This window comes from Salmo trutta, chromosome 3, assembly GCF_901001165.1.
Source record: "Salmo trutta chromosome 3, fSalTru1.1, whole genome shotgun sequence".
In the NCBI taxonomy this organism is placed as follows: domain Eukaryota; kingdom Metazoa; phylum Chordata; class Actinopteri; order Salmoniformes; family Salmonidae; genus Salmo; species Salmo trutta.
This window is the reverse complement of record NC_042959.1, coordinates 65,481,676-65,498,117: the sequence shown is the minus strand read 5'-3', so window position 1 is coordinate 65,498,117 and position 16,442 is coordinate 65,481,676. Positions and strand designations below refer to the sequence as shown.

The window sequence follows — 16,442 nt, the reverse complement described above, 5'->3', positions numbered from 1 at the left end:
CCCTCTTACACTAGACTACTGCAACAGCGTGTCCCCTGCCATAAACCCTCACACTAGACTACTGCAACAGCGTTTCCCCTGCCATAACCCCTCTTACACTAGACTACTGCAACAGCGTTTCCTTGCCATAACCCCTCACACTAGACTACTGGAACAGCGTTTCCCTGCCATAACCCCTCTTACACTAGACTACTGGAACAGCGTTTCCCCTGCCATAAACCCTCACACTAGACTACTGCAACAGCGTTTCCCCTGCAATAACCCCTCTTACACTAGACTACTGCAACAGCGTTTCCCCTGCCATAACCCCTCTTACACTAGACTACTGCAACAGCGTTTCCCCTGCCATAACCCCTCTTACACTAGACTACTGCAACAGCGTTTCCCCTGCCATAAACCCTCTTACACTAGACTACTGCAACAGCGTTTCCCCTGCCATAACCCCTCTTACACTAGACTACTGCAACAGCGTTTCCCCTGCCATAACCCCTCTTACACTAGACTACTGCAACAGCGTTTCCCCTGCCATAACCCCTCTTACACTAGACTACTGGAACAGTGTTTACCCTGCCATAAACCCTCACACTAGACTACTGCAACAGCGTTTCCCCTGCAATAACCCCTCTTACACTAGACTACTGCAACAGCGTTTCCCCTGCCATAACCCCTCTTACACTAGACTACTGCAACAGCGTTTCCCCTGCCATAACCCCTCTTACACTAGACTACTGCAACAGCGTTTCCCCTGCCATAAACCCTCTTACACTAGACTACTGCAACAGCGTTTCCCCTGCCATAACCCCTCTTCCACTAGACTACTGCAACAGCGTTTCCCCTGCCATAAACCCTCTTACACTAGACTACTGCAACAGCGTTTCCCCTGCCATAACCCCTCTTACACTAGACTACTGCAACAGCGTTTCCCCTGCCATAACCCCTCTTACACCAGACTACTGCAACAGCGTTTCCCCTGCCATAAACCCTCACACTAGACTACTGCAACAGCGTTTCCCCTGCAATAACCCCTCTTACACTAGACTACTGCAACAGCGTTTCCCCTGCCATAACCCCTCTTACACTAGACTACTGCAACAGCGTTTCCCCTGCCATAACCCCTCTTACACTAGACTACTGCAACAGCGTTTCCCCTGCCATAAACCCTCACACTAGACTACTGCAACAGCGTTTCCCCTGCCATAACCCCTCTTACACTAGACTACTGCAACAGCGTTTCCCCTGCCATAAACCCTCTTACACTAGACTACTGCAACAGCGTTTCCCCTGCCATAACCCCTCTTACACTAGACTACTGCAACAGCGTTTCCCCTGCCATAAACCCTCACACTAGACTACTGCAACAGCGTTTCCCCTGCCATAACCCCTCTTACACTAGACTACTGGAACAGCGTTTCCCCTGCCATAAACCCTCACACTAGACTACTGCAACAGCGTTTCCCCTGCAATAACCCCTCTTACACTAGACTACTGCAACAGCGTTTCCCCTGCCATAAACCCTCTTACACTAGACTACTGCAACAGCGTTTCCCCTGCCATAACCCCTCTTACACTAGACTACTGCAACAGCGTTTCCCCTGCCATAACCCCTCTTACACTAGACTACTGCAACAGCGTTTCCCCTGCCATAACCCCTCTTACACTAGACTACTGCAACAGCGTTTCCCCTGCCATAACCCCTCTTACACTAGACTACTGCAACAGCGTTTCCCCTGCCATAACCCCTCTTACACTAGACTACTGCAACAGCGTTGCCCCTGCCATAACCCCTCTTACACTAGACTACTGCAACAGCGTTTCCCTGCCATAACCCCTCTTACACTAGACTACTGCAAAAGCGTTTCCCCTGCCATAACCCCTCGTCCACTAGACTACTGCAACAGCGTTTCCCCTGCAATAACCCCTCACACTAGACTACTGCAACAGCGTTTCCCCTGCCATAAACCCTCTTACACTAGACTACTGCAACAGCGTTTCCCCTGCCATAAACCCTCACACTAGACTACTGGAACAGCGTTTCCCCTGCCATAAACCCTCACACTAGACTACTGCAACAGCGTTTCCCCTGCCATAAACCCTCTTACACTAGACTACTGCAACAGCGTTTCCCCTGCCATAAACCCTCACACTAGACTACTGGAACAGCTTTTCCCCTGCCATAACCCCTCTTACACTAGACTACTGGAACAGCGTTTCCCCTGCCATAACCCCTCACACTAGACTACTGCAACAGCGTTTCCCCTGCCATAAACCCTCTTACACTAGACTACTGGAACAGCGTTTCCCCTGCCATAACCCCTCTTACACTAGACTACTGCAACAGCGTTTCCCCTGCCATAACCCCTCTTACACTAGACTACTGCAACAGCGTTTCCCCTGCCATAACCCCTCTTACACCAGACTACTGCAACAGTGTTTCCCCTGCCATAAACCCTCTTACACTAGACTACTGCAACAGCGTTTCCCCTGCCATAACCCCTCTTACACTAGACTACTGCAACAGCGTTTCCCCTGCCATAACTCTCTTACACTAGACTACTGCAACAGCGTTTCCCCTGCCATAAACCCTCTTACACTAGACTACTGCAACAGCGTTTCCCCTGCCATAACCCCTCTTACACTAGACTACTGCAACAGCGTTTCCCCTGCCATAACCCCTCACACTAGACTACTGCAACAGCGTTTCCCCTGCCATAACCCCTCTTACACTAGACTACTGCAACAGTGTTTCCCCTGCCATAAACCCTCTTACACTAGACTACTGCAACAGCGTTTCCCTGCCATAAACCCTCACACTAGACTACTGCAACAGCGTTTCCCCTGCCATAAACCCTCTTACACTAGACTACTGCAACAGTGTTTCCCCTGCCATAAACCCTCTTACACTAGACTATTGCGACAGCGTTTCCCCTGCCATAACCCCTCTTACACTAGACTACTGCAACAGCGTTTCCCCTGTCATAAACCCTCACACTAGACTATTGCAACAACGTTTCCCCTGCCATAACCCCTCTTACACTAGACTACTGGAACAGCGTTTACCCTGCCATAACCCCTCTTACACTAGACTACTGCAACAGCGTTTCCCCTGCCATAACCCCTCTTACACTAGACTACTGGTACAGCGTTTCCCCTGCCATAACCCCTCTCACACTAGACTACTGCAACAGTGTTTCCCCTGCCATAACCCCTCTTACACTAGACTACTGCAACAGCGTTTCCCCTGCCATACCCCTCTCACACTAGACTACTGCAACAGTGTTTCCCCTGCCATAACCCCTCTTACACTAGACTACTGCAACAGCGTTTCCCCTGCCATAACCCCTCTTACACTAGACTACTGCAACAGCGTTTCCCTTGCCATAACCCCTCTTACACTAGACAACTGCAACAGCGTTTCCCCTGCCATAACCCCTCACACTAGACTACTGGAACAGTGTTTCCCCTGCCATAACCCCTCTTACACTAGACTACTGCAACAGCGTTTCCCCTGCCATACCCCTCTCACACTAGACTACTGCAACAGTGTTTCCCCTGCCATAACCCCTCTTACACTAGACTACTGCAACAGCGTTTCCCCTGCCATAACCCCTCTTACACTAGACTACTGCAACAGCGTTTCCCTTGCCATAACCCCTCTTACACTAGACTACTGCAACAGCGTTTCCCCTGCCATAACCCCTCACACTAGACTACTGGAACAGCGTTTCCCCTGCAATAACCCCTCTTACACTAGACTACTGCAACAGCGTTTCCCCTGCCATAACCCCTCTTACACTAGACTACTGGAACAGCGTTTCCCCTGCCATAACCCCTCTCACACTAGACTACTGCAACAGTGTTTCCCCTGCCATAACCCCTCTTACACTAGACTACTGCAACAGTGTTTCCCCTGCCATAACCCCTCACACTAGACTACTGCAACAGCGTTTCCCCTGCCATAACCCCTCTTACACTAGACTACTACAACAGCGTTTCCCCTGCCATAAACCCTCACACTAGACTACTGGAACAGCGTTTCCCCTGCCATAACCCCTCTTACACTAGACTACTGCAACAGCGTTTCCCCTGCCATAAACCCTCTTACACTAGACTACTGCAACAGCGTTTCCCCTGCCATAACCCCTCTTACACTAGACTACTGCTACAACGTTTCCCCTGCCATAACCCCTCTTACACTAGACTACTGCAACAGCGTTTCCCCTGCCATAAACCCTCTTACACTAGACTACTGGAACAGCGTTTCCCCTGCAATAACCCCTCTTACACTAGACTACTGCAACAGCGTTTCCCCTGCCATAACCCCTCTTACACTAGACTACTGCAACAGCGTTTCCCCTGCCATAACCCCTCATACACTAGACTACTGCAACAGCGTTTCCCCTGCCATAAATCTTCTTACACTGGTGCCACAATAGAGAGAAGATGATGATGTGCAGGTTCGTAGAAAATAAATGCTGTTATTGGTTATGGCCTATTGTTTAGCGATTGTCAAGGATGCACAGAAATTCCAAAATGTGTGAAGTTTTTAGTTCAGATGATTAGTTTGTAATATGTGATCTGTAGGCACAGAACTTCATAAGCTGTTTATTCCACTGTAGAGTTTGAATAGTGTGAGAAGCACAGGAGGTTGGTGGCACCGTAGTTGGGGAGGATGGGCTCATGGTATTGGCTGGAGCGGAATAAGTTAAATGGTATCAAATACATCAAACACATTGTTTCTATGTGTTTGATGCCATTCCATTTACTCTGTTCCAGCAATTATTATGAGCCGTCCTCCTCTCAGCAGCCCCCACTGGTGAGAAGACACCAACATATTTGGTAACAATCACAACGTAGCTCTTAAAGGGGCAGTAGTCTACATTGGGTGTAGAATTTCAATTACAGCATTATTTAATCTGCAGTTATTCTTCTGCTATTTATTCAGTTACCAATAATATGTACATCTTAATAATATGTTCTGATTACAATTATTATGTCTCATCTTTAATAAATGCAGTCTATTAGCTTCCAAAATGTAAGTAGATGTCCGATAACACATTCTAATAGAATGGCTTGTCCTGCACTTTGTAAAAACCCAGAGTGCATTGAGTGAATGTTGGAAAAAGATCTTGGTTCCTTTCTAAACATAGCAATGTGAATACAAAGATGACACGGACCACAAAATAGGTGATATGAACTGGCAAAAGAGTTGAGTATCTGGGCTGAATCGGTAAGCCAGATCGGTTCTGCTTCAGCCAACTGCTTTGTCATTGTCATGCTTTGGCATGTTTGGTATTGTTGGCTAAACCTGTAGCAGATTTGGCAAGCAAGCTAGGTAGGAATGGGGCAGAGCCAGGGTTGATCCTGGATTGTATAAGGAGAGACAGTGGCTTTATCTTGGCTGTATGTAGGAAAAATGCACTATAACTGAGATATAGGTGGTTGTCTCACCTAGCTATTTTAAGATGAATACACTAACTATAAATTGCTCTGGATTAGAGCATCTGCTAAATGACTAAAATATAAACATGTCTGTATATGGTTAGTGGTTTTAACCTGGCTATATATGTGGAGAGAGGAGACAGGTGGATTTAACCTGGCTGTATATGTGGAGAGAGGAGACAGGTGGTTTTAACCCGGCTGTATATGTGGAGAGAGGAGACAGGTGGTTTTAACCTGGCTGTATATGTGGAGAGAGGAGACAGGTGGTTTTAACCTGGCTGTATATGTGGAGAGAGGAGACAGGTGGTTTTAACCCGGCTGTATATGTGGAGAGAGGAGACAGGTGGATTTAACCTGGCTGTATATGTGGAGAGAGGAGACAGGTGGTTTTAACCCGGCTGTATATGTGGAGAGAGGAGACAGGTGGTTTTAACCCGGCTGTATATGTGGAGAGAGGAGACAGGTGGTTTTAACCCGGCTGTATATGTGGAGAGAGGAGACAGGTGGTTTTAACCCGGCTGTATATGTGGAGAGAGGAGACAGGTGGTTTTAACCTGTCTGTATATGTGGAGAGAGGAGACAGGTGGTTTTAACCCGGCTGTATATGTGGTGAGAGGAGACAGGTGGTTTTAACCTGGCTGTATATGTATATGTCTATTTTTATTTGGTTTTTATCTTGGACTTTTGCCTGTTGTGGAGACAGTGTTTTTCTCCTGGACTGTGGTTTTAGCTGTTGCCTTTAAGGAGCACAGAGAGAGAAAGACAGAGAGCGAGTGCGAGAGTGAGAGAGAGAGAGAGAGAGAGTGGCATGTTAAAACTTCTTCAGGATCGGTGGGTCCCCTGCGGGATGGTTGAGCTAACGTAGGCTGATGCGATTAGCATGAGGTTGTAAGTAACAAGACAATTTCCCAGGACATAGACATATCTGATATTGGCAGAAAGCTTAAATTCTTGTTAATCTAACTGCACTTTCCAATTTACAGTAGCTATTATAATGAAAGAATACCATGCTATTGTTTGAGGAGAGTTCACAGTTTTGAACATGAAAAGTTATTAATAAAATCTTTTGGCACATTTGGGCAGTCTTGATACATTTTTTTTTAAAGAAATGCAATGGTTCATTGGATCAGTGTAAAACTTTGCACATACACTGCTGACATCTAGTGGCCACCATTTTAATTACACCTGGGCTGGAATAATACATTATGGTCTGTCTCTTACATTTCAAAGATGATGGTACAAAAAAATACCAAAAAAACCTGTTGGTTTTTTCTTTGTATTATCTTTTACCAGATCTAATGTGTTATATTCTCCTACATTCCTTCCACATTTCCACAAACTTCAAAGTCTTTCCTTTCAAATGGTACCAAGCATATGCATATCCTCACTTCAGGGCTACAGTCAGTTAGATTTGGATATGTAATTTTAGGTGAAAATTGAAAAAAAGGGGCGGATCCTTAAGCGGTTATTAAAGTACAGATCTACTCAGATGCTGTATAGAAAGATGGACAGATATACATCGAGGGACTGTGAAAGATAGCTGGGATAAAAGGAGAGAGGAGACTGTGATAACAGATAGATGTAAGGGAATGAAAGGCTATAGTAGAGGAGACAGTGGTGAGACCATTTAGGGGGGAGATTGAGCTGCAGAGAGAGAGATGAGGGAAGGGAATGAAGGGAAGAGGTGAAGAGGGGAACGGAAGGTAAAGTCAGTGGAAGAGTGACAAGGACAGACTAGACAGGAGGAAGACAGGCAGAGTTGAGTCGGACGAGGAGGAGAATGCGTGCGTGATAAGCCAGAATGACACAAATGTCAACAAGTCTCACATGCTCTCTCTTTCTCTCTCCCTCTCCCTGCCTTTCTCTCTCTCCTACAGGGCTGAAACCTAGTGGAATTATCTCTACCTTTCTGAATCCTTTCATTGTCCGTCAGGAGTCACAGTTCCCACCATGGGGAATAAAGACGAACTGCTAGCATCCAGCACCCCAATACTGACCACCTCTCTACCCCTGCAGAGTGACCCCCCCACCAGGAGCACAACCACCAGTGCTACAATTGTTCCAGTGAGAAATGTGTACAATGCACTCTTCTGATTACAACCGTATCCAATGGGATTTCATGAAACCTAGAGGTTTGGGGTGTTGATGCCAGCGCAACAGCTTGTAGAGGACCTTGAGCTTCGGGGGACGTGTCTCCCTGGAAGGAAATACTCAACTGTGATGCTCCTCCAGAAAACTACATGAGATTGTGGTACATGGGTGGATTTATCGGCTGTACATCCTGTCTAGATTATGAGACTTTACTCTGTTCACTTCAAAGTTCTGCGTCTGTTCCAGACCGGTTCCTCAGCAGAACCAAGTAATTGACAGTCCCCCCTTGGGAATCCCGCCTTCTGATTTGTTTGGGGGCTTATTTTTTAAAGGAACAATTTCCCCTCCACTTTCCCTTTTTCTGGTCTTCCTCCTTTCCCCTCATCTCTTCATCCAGTGAGGAGGAATATACTATGAAACAAGTCCATTCTTCCTGATCCTCGCTTGGTGACAGAGAGAGAAGAGGGACAAACGGCCCTGAATAGATAACGAGGAAGGAGAGAGAGAACGGAGAAGAGAAGGAGATAGGGAAACAGGTAGAGAGAAAAAGAGAGAGAGCGAGAGAGACGAGATAAAGAAAGCGAGATAATTAACTGAGATTTGTCAGAATCCTTCTGGAGACTTCCTGCCTCAGCCTAATTTAGCCTGTCTGTCTCTGAGATCTGCTGGAAGCTGATTGGTTGGTTGGCTGGTTGGTTGGTTGCACGATGGAAGAGGCAGAAAATGAGGCAGAATTCTGACCAGGGGGGGCAGCTGAGCACTAGAGGGGGGTAAAAGGTCCCGCTGTACACCCCTGGACCGGAACTGGATGGCTCTTAAACAGACAGACAGTAAACTGGGAGGCATTATAAACAAGCATTAAAAGCAGACAGTCATCATTGTCATTCCAGACTGTGTGTGAGAGAGAGAGAGAGAGATAGGGGTAGAGAAGAGAGAACCAGTCAGTCCTGTGTTGGGTTTGGGGCTGCCTGTCTGCCTGACGGGGACTGAGAGCGAGCGACGCAGCAATTAGAGGATCTGACTGCATCCCCCTCAGCCTCAGCCTCCGCTGGCAAGACTAGACAGAAACAAACAAACAGGTAGGGGGACTGCTACTAGAAGGGAAGGACAGGTTAGATAGAGGTAGTGACAGCAAGAGTGAGAGAGAGAGGGAAGGAAAGAGAAAAGTAGACAGTGAAAAGGAGAGGGATAGAGAGCAGGTGTCTGAAATCCTCTCCATCTGCTTGTCAATTTATCTTCTGTTTCCCCCTCTTCTTCTGGGAGAGGGATTGGATTTAGACAACGGTACTCGGAGCCGTCGAGGCCTTCTGCCGTCCCAGAGGGAAGGAAACGAGGGAAGGAGAGAGAGAAAGGGAAGGAGGGGGGCCCTTTTGGATTGAAAAAGACTCCTTTTTCAACCCTCGTGTTTCATTTGACCAAGAGGCTCCTTCCGCGTCTATAGCTCTACTGAAGAGAGGGAGAGAGATAAAGAAAGGGAAGAAGACAGCACAATACCCTTTCTTTTTCTCCTTCTGTCTTTTACTTTCTACTTTTGTTGAGGGTGTCTGAAGATTTTTTCTATCCTCAGTTGTTGCTTTTTCTCCTCACCTCCAAAAGGAATATTGTTGACTAGCTATCACAGTCCAAGTACCGGAACCTTCCATCTTTCTATGTTCTCTCTCTCTCAGCCCCCCACCCCTTCACGGAGACAATCCGGAATGCTGTGACAGCCCCAGAAGTCCCCCCTCCGCAGAAGACGCATCCCCTTCACCTCATCCCCCTCGTCCCTGACCCCCCCCCCCCCACACCGCCCCCCACACCGCCCCCCACCCCACCAGTGGATTCTAACTCCATGCCTGTCGAGGGCTGTGCTGACTGGCAACTACACACATATATGGTACACCGCTTCTGATATCGTCTGACTCATTCTGTAAGTAAGACTCTTCTTTCTCTGTGGTGTGTGTGACTGTTTATATGTACATGTGTGAATCGTCTGTCCGTGCTTAGTTAATGTCATGCTCCGTTTCCTAGCCATAGCATTTTTCCGCAGCGTTGGTTTTACACTGCCTTCAAAGCGACATGACTCTAGGTGCCTTTTCTGCCTCAGGTGGAGGCACTGTGTGTGTGTGTGTGTGTGTGTGTGTGTGTGTGTGTGTGTGGTGTGTGTGTGTGTGTAAGAGTTGCAGCAGAATCAGAGTGGTGTGACAGTAGGAACTGCATTTATGTGTATGTGTTGTTTGTGTGTGTGTGGGTTGTGTGTGTGATGTGTGAGTGTCTACTGTAAGTCTGCCTGGGGTTAATTTGGACTAATTAGTGATGTGTATTTTTGCTTCTCAGAGCAGTTTTGGGTTCTTTGTCAGTGCATGCATTTATTAGAGAGAGAGAAATATGAAGACCAGAATGTGGAGAGAAGAGAGAGATAGGGGGAGGAGAGAGAGGGAGAGAGAGAGAGAGAGAGAGAGAGGGGAAGAGAGAGTGAGAGAGGGGGAGGTAGGGAGGTAGGGAGGGAGGGAGGGAGGGAGGGAGGAGAGAGAGAAAGAAAGGGGGAGAGAGAGAAGAGAGAGAGAGAGAGAGAGAGAGAGAGAGAGAGAGAGAGAGCGAGAGAGAGAGAGCGAGCGAGCGAGAGCATGATTGATTCTGTTTTTCTCTGTCTGGCTAGCTCTGGGGCTTATCCACTTGCTTTCCAGTGTCCAGTTTACTATCAATTTCACTCATCTGGGCTAGCCTACTGTTTCTATGTCCAATATTTCCAACAGACTGAGCCTCTCAAAGAGCTAAAATCTCTCCTGCATGCTTCCGAGTGTCCATAGTGTCAGTTTCCCTCTTGTGTGTGCCATTGTTTCCAGTTTACAATGTTGTCTTTAGATTATAGGCTTGACAAACATGGCAGCACCCTACTGTGTGTCCATGTTCTCATAGCCCATCCATCTCCACAGGCTCCCAACACATCTTTATACAGTCCCCCATCCACCCTGCCCTGCCCTGCACTGGGAAACGCTCAATCAAGATAGTCCCTTCAAACAGACCAATGAACTGTGAATAACGCCATCACACGCACAACTCTCTCCCGCCACTGAGAGAGGAGGAGGAGGGAGGGAGAGGTAGAGAGAGAGAGATGATGGAGTGATGGAGGGATGGAGGGGAGAGAGGAAGAGAGAAAGAGGCAGAGGAATATGCAGAAGGAGAGAGGGAGGATGGATAAATAGATGAAGGGATGCAGAAGGAACGAGGGGGAGGGATAGAGGAGCCTGTAGGGTCTGTGGAGCAGGAAAAGACCTCTGCTTCGTGTGACCACTCTGATGGGCTTAGTAAGGCCCTGCTTTGTTCACACTGTTGGTCAGCCCAGGAGAATTAAGATGACTAAATAATACTGTGCAGAACCACAGAGATAACATAACACTGCTTTCCTTTCTCTGCTCCAGAATAGGCTGGAGAGGACAGGATGAGTGAGTTTCAGTGTGTTGCGAAAGGGATGTCATAATGCCTATATATACAGTGCATTCGAAAAGTATTCAGACCCTTTGACTTTCTCCAAATTTTGTTACGTTACAGCCTTATTCTAAAATTGATTAAATTGTTTTTCTCCCCTCATTAATCTACACACAATACGCCATAATGACAAAGCAAAAACAGGTTTTTAGAAATGTTGGCAAATATTATTATTTTTTAAACATTTACAGTATTCAGACCCTTTACTCAGTACTTTGTTGAAGCATCTTTGGCAGTGATTACAGCCTTGAGTCTTCTTGGGTATGACACACCTGTTTGGCACACCTGTATTTGGGGTGTTTCTTCCATTCTTCTCTGCAGATCCTCTAAAACTCTGTCAGGTTGGGTGGGGATAGTCACTGCACAAATATTTTCAGGTCTCTCCAGAGATGTTCGCTCAGGTTCAAGTCCGGGCTCTGGCTGGGCCACTCAAGGACATTCAGAGACTTGTCCCGAAGCCATTCCTGCGTTGTCTTGGCTATGTGGTTAGAGTAATTGTCATGTTGGAAGGTGAACCTTCTCCCCAGTCTGAGGTCCTGAGCACTCTGGAGAAGGTTTTCATCAAGGATCTCTCTGTTCTTTGCTTCGTTCATCTTACCCTCGATCCTGACTAGTCTCCCAGTCCCTGCCGCCGAAAAACATCCCCACAGCATGATGCTGCCACCACCATGCTTCACCGTAGGGATGGTGCCAGGTTTCCTCCAGATGTGATGCTTGGCATTCAGGCCAAAGAGTTCAATCTTGGTTTCATCAGACCAGAGAATCATGTTTCTCATGGTCTGAGAGTCCTTTAGGTGACTTCAAGTGGGCTGTCATGTGCCTTTTACTGAGGAGTGGCTTCCGTCTGGCTACTCTACCATAAAGGCCTGATTGGTGGAGTGCTGCAGAGATGGTTGTCCTTCTGGAAGCTTCTCGCATCTCCACAGAGGAACTCTGGAGCTCTGTCAGTCACCTCCCTGACCAAGGCCCTTCTCCCCCGATTGCTCAGTTTGGCTGGGTGGCCAGCACTAGGAAGAGTCTTGGTGGTTCCAAACTTCTTCCATTTAAGAATGATGGAGGCCACTGTGTTCTCTATGGACAATTCCTTCGACCTCATTACTTGGTTTTTGCTCTGATATGAGTCAACTGTCAACTGTGGGATCTTATATAGACAGGTGTGTGCCTTTCCAAATCATGTCCAATGAATTGAATTTACCACAGGTGGACTCCAATCAACTTGTAGAAACATCTCAAGGATGATCAATGGAAACAGGATGCACCTGAGCTGAGTTTCGAGTCTTATAGCAAAGGGTCGAAATACTTATGTAAATAAGGTGTGTATATATATATATATATATATATATATATATATATATAGTAATACATTTGAAAAAAATTCTAAAAACCTGTTTTCACTTTGTCATTATGGGATATTGTGTGTAGATTGATGAGGATTCCTTTTTATTTAGTACATTTTAGAATTAGGCTGAAAATGTGGAAAAAGTCAAGGGGTCTGAATACTTTCTGAATGCACTGTATAATGCCTACACAATGCTGTCATAACAACTGACATGTAATCATGTACCCTTGTACCTCTCAATTCTGACAGTGTTATGTACTGTAACTAGGTTGTCATGTGGTTCGACAGGTATACAGTGACATGTAGTTAAGACCAAGGCTTCCTTCTTTTGTATCCATTATGGGATAAATGCTTTACTTTAGATTGGATGGATGCTGTAGCATTAACTGATCCTTCTAACATAGTTGACAGGCATGTCTGATGGTGATTGTAGTAGTATTAGAGTTTATAACCATGGCCCCAGGTTGATTGTGGTGTTGATAGTAGTAGTAGTAGTATTAGAGTTTATAACCAGGGCCCCAGGTTTGGTCTGGTGTTGATAGTAGTAGTAGTAGTATTAGAGTTTATAACCATGGCCCCAGGTTGATTGTGGTGGTTATAGTAGTAGAAGTAGTGTTAGAGTTTATAGACAGGGGTACAGGTTTGGTTTGGAGGTGACAGTAGTAGTAGTATTAGAGTTTATAACCAGGTCCCCAGATTTGGTCTGGTGATGACGATATTAGCAGCATTTGAGTTTATAATCAGGGCACCAGGTTTGGTCAGGTGATGACAGCAGCAGTGTTAGAGCTTATAACCAGGGCCCAAGGTTTCATCTGGTGGTGATAGTAGTAGTAGTATTATTTGAGGTTATAACCATGACCCCAGGTTTGGTCTGGTGGTGATAATAGTAGTAATTTTAGAGTTTATAACCAGGTCCTCAGGTTTAGTCTGGTGGTGATAGTAGCAGTATTAGAGCTTATAACCAGGGCCCCAGGTTTGGTCTGGTGGTGATAGTAGCAGTATTAGAGCTTATAACCAGGGCCCCAGGTTTGGTCTGGTGGTGATAGTAGCAGTATTAGAGCTTATAACCAGGGCCCCAGGTTTGGTCTGGTGGTGATAGTAGCAGTATTAGAGCTTATAACCAGGGCCCCAGGTTTGGTCTGGTGGTGATAGTAGCAGTATTAGAGCTTATAACCAGGGCCCCAGGTTTGGTCTGGTGGTGATAGTAGCAGTATTAGAGCTCATAACCAGGGTGCCAGGTTTGGTCTGGTGGTGATAGTAGTAGTAGAAATATAACCAGGTCTTCAGGTTTAGTCTGGTGGTGATTGTAGCAGTATTAGAGCTCATAACCAGGGTGCCAGGTTTAGTCTGGTGGTGATAGTAGTAGTAGTATTAGAGCTCATTACCAGGGTGCCAGGTTTGGTCTGGTGGTGATAGTAGTAGTAGTATTAGAGATAATATCCATGTACCAAGGTTTGGTCTGGTGATGATAGTAATAGTATTAGAGTTTATAACCAGGGCCCCAGGTTTGGTCTGGTGTTGATAGTAGTAGTAGTAGTATTAGAGTTTATAACCAGGGCCCCAGGTTTGGTCTGGTGTTGATAGTAGTAGTAGTAGTATTAGAGTTTATAACCATGGCCCCAGGTTGATTGTGGTGGTTATAGTAGTAGAAGAAGTCTTAGAGTTTATAGCCAGGGGTACAGGTTTGGTTTGGAGGTGATAGTAGTAGTAGTATTGGAGTTTATAGCCAGGTACAAAGGTTTGGTCTGGTGGTGATAGTAGCAGTACTAGAGCTCATAACCAGGGCCAAAGGTTTGGTGTGGTGGTGATAGTGGTAGTAGTATTACAGTTCATATCCAAGGCTCCAGGTTTGGTCTAGTGATGATAGAAGTAGTATTAGACTTTATAAACAGGGCCCAGGTTTGGTCTGGTGATGATAGTAGTAGTCGTATTTTTGTTTTTAAGCAGGGCCCCTGGTTTGGTCTGGTGGTGATAGTCGTAATTATATTACAGTTTATAACCAGGACCCCTGGTTTGGTCTGGTGGTGATAGTAGTAGTATTAGAGTTTATAACCAGGGCCCCAGGTTTGGTCTGGTGATGATAGTGGTAGTGTTAGAAATTATAACCAGGGCCCCAGGTTTGGTGTGGTGGTTATAGTAGTAAAAGCATTATAGCTTATGACAAGGGCCCCGGGTTTGGTCTGGTGATGATAGTGGTCGTTTTGAAAATTAACCAGGGCCCCAGGTTTGGTGTGGTGGTTATAGTAGTAAAAGCATTGTAGCTTATAACAAGGAACCCAGGTTTGGTCTGGTGATGATTGTAGTAGTATTATAACTTATAAGCAGGGCCCCAGGTTTGGTGTGGTGGTTATAGTAGTAAAAGCATTATATCTTATGACAAGGGCCCCAGGTTTGGTCTGGTGGTGATAGTAGTAGTAGAAATATAACCAGGTCTTCAGGTTTAGTCTGGTGGTGATAGTAGCAGTATTAGAGCTCATAACCAGGGTGCCAGGTTTGGTCTGGTGGTGGTAGGAGTAGTAGTATTAGAGGTTATAACCATGGCCCCAGGTTTGGTTTGGAGGTGACAGTAGTAGTATTAGAACTTATAACCAGGGCCCCAGGTTTGATCTGGTGGTGATAGTAGTAGTAGTATTATAGCTTATAACCAGGGCCCCAGGTTTGGTCTGGTGGTGTTAGGTGTAGTATTATAACTTATAACCAGGGTGCCAGGTTTGGTCTGGTGATGATAGTAGTAGTATTAGAACTTACAACCAGGGTGCCAGGTTTGGTCTGGTGGAGGTAGTTGGAGAAGCAATAGATTTTAAAGACTGTGCCCCAGGTTTGGTCTGGTGGTAATAGTGGTAGTATTAGAGTTAATAACCAGGGCCCCAGGTTTGGTCTGATGATGATAGTATTAGTAGTATTGGAGTTTTAAACAAGGGCTCCAGGTTAGGTATTGTGGTGATATAAGTAGTAGAAATATAATCAGGGCCCCAGGTATGGTCTGTTTGGTGATAGTAGTAGTAGTATTTGGTCTGGTGGTGATATAAGTACTAGATCTTATAACCAGGGCCCAGGACGGGTCTGGTGGTGATTGTAGTAGTATTAAAGTTCATAAGAAGGGCCCCAAGTTTGGTCTGGTGATGATAGTGGTAGTATGAGAACTTATAACCAGGGCCCCAGTTTTGGTCTGGTGGTGATAGTAGTAGTATTAGAGTATATAACCAGGGCCCCAGTTTTGGTCTGGTGATGATGGTAGTAGTATTACAGTTTATAACCAGGGCCCCAGGTTTGTTCTGGTGGTGATAGTAGTAGTATTAGAGCTTATAACCAGGGCCCCAGGTTTGGTCTGGTGGTGATAGTAGTAGTAGTAGTATTAGAGTTTAAAACAAGGGCTCCAGGTTTGGTATGGTGGTGATAGTAATAGTATTAGAGTTTATAACCATGGCACCAGGTTTGGTCTGGTGGTGACAGTAGTATTAGTATTATAGTTGTGATTGCAGTAGTAGTATTAGTGTTTCTAACCACTGCCCAAGGTTTGCTCTGGTGGTGATAGTAGCAGTAGTATTAGAGTTTATAACCATTACCCCAGGTTTGGTGTGGTGGTGATAGTTGTAGTATTAGAGCTTATAACCAGTGCCACAGGTTTGGTCTGGGGATGATAGTAGTCATAGTATTAGAATTTATAGCCATGGCCCAAGGTTGGTTCTGGTGGTGATAGTTTTAGTAGTATTAGAGTATATAACCAGGGACCAAGGTTATGTCTGGTGATGATAGTAGTAGTATTAGAGTTTATAACCAGGGCCCCAGTTTTGGTCTAGTGGTGATAGTAGTAGTAGTATTAGAGTTTTAAGCCAGGGCCCCAGGTTTGGTCTGGTGGTGATAGTAGTAGTAGTATTAGAGTTTATAACCAGGGTCCCAGGTTTGGTCTGGTGGTGATAGTAGTAGTAGTATCAGGGTTTGTAGCCAGGGCCCCAGGATTGGTCTGGTGGGGACAGTAATTGCATCATGGTTTGTAACCAGGGCCCCAGGTTTGGTCTGGTGATGATAGTAGTAGTAGTATTAGATCTTATAACCAGGGTCCCAGGTTTGGTCTGGTGATGATTGTAGTAATAGTAGTAGAGTT

At 45.9% G+C, this 16,442-nt stretch overlaps 1 protein-coding gene across 3 annotated transcripts in view; it reads left to right on the top strand.

Annotated features, from left to right (window-relative positions):
- Positions 1-16,442, top strand: part of LOC115184178 (glutamate receptor ionotropic, kainate 5) — a 127,780-nt gene that overhangs the window by 22,193 nt on the left and 89,145 nt on the right. For 2 of the 3 annotated variants that reach the window (XM_029745218.1, XM_029745200.1), the window contains exon 1: positions 9,327-9,439. The exons of the other annotated variant lie outside the window; for it this stretch is intronic. The gene's annotated coding sequence lies outside the window, so the exon portion shown is untranslated. Of the gene's footprint in view, positions 1-9,326; positions 9,440-16,442 lie in introns of those variants that run through there. 3 annotated transcript variants of the gene reach the window in all.